Source organism: Triticum aestivum, chromosome 1B (genome assembly GCF_018294505.1).
Source record: "Triticum aestivum cultivar Chinese Spring chromosome 1B, IWGSC CS RefSeq v2.1, whole genome shotgun sequence".
Lineage (NCBI taxonomy): Eukaryota > Viridiplantae > Streptophyta > Magnoliopsida > Poales > Poaceae > Triticum > Triticum aestivum.
The window spans coordinates 619841950-619844955 of NC_057795.1; positions in this window are offsets into that span (position 1 = coordinate 619841950).

Genomic DNA, 3006 nt, shown 5'->3' on the forward strand with positions numbered 1-3006 from the left:
CACTTAAAGAGGCCATGTTTGAGTTTGAAATTTGAATCTTTGATTCAAATTTGTTCAAACCCCTCTGGTTTTAGTTGCATTAGCCCAACACACTCATATTGCCATGTTTCATGCATGCATCATATTGTTGCACATTGTTTGGTGATGGTTGTATATCGATGTCCTTGCGACAGGTCCTGCCCCCGAGGAGTACCGTGATTACCCTAACGAAGAACCTTATCAGTGCATCGAACCATCAGGCAAGCAACCAACCATTTGATCATATCGATACAATCCCATGTTCTCGCTCCTGCTCTCTTTTACTGCATTAAGACAACGCGATTCAAACTGCTGTGTGCTACGGTAGTTGAACCCATTTCCTCTGCATGACCTGTCATTGCCACAGTAACTAGATGAAACCCACTAGCATGTGTAGGAGCTGATTGAGCCATATGTATGTGTTGTTCCTACCTTGCTATGCCTGCTATGCTTAGAGTCGTGTCAGGTCTGGTTCATCTGGGTGATGGGCTAGAGTGAAATGTTATGTCGGTAATGAGAGTGGTGTGGTGAACACGATTTGGTAAAGGTATCGATGAGAGGCCATGTAGGAGTACATGGTGGGTTGTTTCATTGAAGCCGACCTTAAGCACTGAGATCTGTATATGTGATTTAAGATACAGCTACTACCATGCATTGGGCCCTGAAATATGACCCCGCTCGACTTCTTATTCACCCTAGCTCTCTGTCCAGGAGTTGCAAGTAGTTTCTGGTGTTGTAGCCTACTGGAGGCCGTGGACAGCGCTGACCGTAGGGGTGGGCTGTGATGCGGTAGGTACGTGGCACGGTGTACCGAATACCCGTTAGGTATCTCGGGAACCCTGTTCACATCGTTCGGGGCCGTATGGGAAACCTCGGCCGGACTCCCTGCGGATGGAACCTGAATAGGCGATAAACCTGGACTAGAGGCTTAAGTGTTTAGGTAGGTCGTGGTCTACACCCACGTCGGCTTTCGCTTGAAGTCTGCCGAGCACATGTCGTGTGCAGACGCTAAGTGGTGGAAACATGTATGAAGAAGTACACCCCTGCAGGGTTAACATGATCTATTCGAATAGCCGCGTCCGCGGTAAAGGACTACTTGGTTACCTATACAGTTCATAGACAAGTAAATGGATACTGTTAAAAGCCTCAAGATAAGTGTGAGTGCCGAGGATGGCTCTTCCGTAGGAATACGGAGGTGGATCCTCGGTAGTGTATTGAAGTGGTGAGTAGTGGACTCGTGTGCGCAAAACCATTTCAGTTGGAGTATCGTAGGATAGCCTAGCCAAGAGTCAAAGCTGGCTTGCTGCAATAACTCCACCAACCCTTCTTGATACTATGCATGTATGTAGGATCTGATGTAAGTCTTGCTGAGTACCTTTGTACTCATGTTGCTATAATCTACATTTTTACAGAAGACGCTGCAACCCCTTCTGATGGGTTCTATGTAGACGTTGACATCAACGAGTAGGCTAAAGGCCCAGGTGGTGACCCTGAGCTTGTGAAGGACCACGTAGTATAGCTAGGCTTTCCAAGCCTCTTTTATTTTACTAGTTGTCTGTACTCAGACAAGTTACTTCCGCTGCTGGTTTGTATGACTGTATGACTTGTATGTGGGGTCGTGAGACCCGTACCTTTGTGTATGTTATGTATGGCTCACTGAGCCTTAAATAAAGTACTTGTGTCATAGAGTCATGTTGTGATGCTTCGTTGTATTTGCACATATCAAGCATATTGTGTGTATGATTGAAATGCTTGGTATGTGTGGGATCTGACTATCTAGTTGTTTATCTTTAGTAGCCTCTCTTACCGAGAAATGTCTCCTAGTGTTACCGCTGAGCCATGGTAGCTTGCTACTGCTCTGGAACACTTAGGCTGGCCGGCATGTGTCCTTCTTCGTTCCTGTGTCTGTCCCTTCGGGGAAATGTCACGCTTTGAGTACCGGAGTCCTGTTAGCCTGCTACAACCCGGTTTACCGGAGTCCTGCTAGCCCAGTGCTACAGCCCGGACCCACTTGCTGATGACCGACACGTTCGAAGCTGGGTCATGGATGCCTGTCCCTGTAAGTCTGTGCCACTTTGGGTTTACGACTAGTCATGTCAGCCCGGGCTCTTTATTATATGGATGCTAGCGACACTATCATATACGTGAGCCAAAAGGCGCAAACGGTCCCGGGAAAAGGTAAGACGACACCCGTGGGGATACCGTGCGTGAGGCCGCAAAGTGATATGAGGTGTTACCAGCTAGATCGATGTGACATCGAGTCGGGGTCCTGACACCAGAGCCATCATGAACATAGCCCTCTGCTTCACCCAGTCCCTCCTAACCATCGGTGTCGTTGAGAAATGATGCAACGACATCACTTCCGTGTGCGATTATGTCCCCCAACATCGCTTCTGTTGCTTCGTCTCGGGAGTGCTCCATAGTTTCTGCAAATATTTACAACATGTCAATTATTATTCAAACATGGTACAGATGGATATATATTAGTGGCAAACATAGAACTAACTAGCTAATCACAATAAGGAATCATGTTAGTGGCCTCGACGCTGCTTCTCTAGGGTTTGGGGTGGCCTAGCGCTTCAAGGGTTTGGGGTGGCCTCGACACACTGCTTCAAGGGTTTGGGGTGGCCTCGATGACAACGCTATTTTAACTTGGTAAATTTGGGTGGCCTCGAGAGAGTTTGTCGGGTAGGGGCGCGGCGGGAGGGGGTAGGAGACCAACAGCGTTTTTTCTCTAGGGTTTGGGTGTCCTCGAGAGTTTTGGTCGAGCGAGAGGGCCGAGGGGGTGATGCCGTGGTATAAGTTATCACGGTTGAGAGGGGTATATATATCGACCGCCCCTCATGTCAAAGTTATCCGGGAGGGGGTTATACCGACAACAATGCGACATACATATACATGGGAAAATAATGTTATCGGGGAGGGGGTATATCGACCCCGCCCCCACGTGTTGAAGTTATCGGGAGGGGGTATATCGACCCCGGCCCC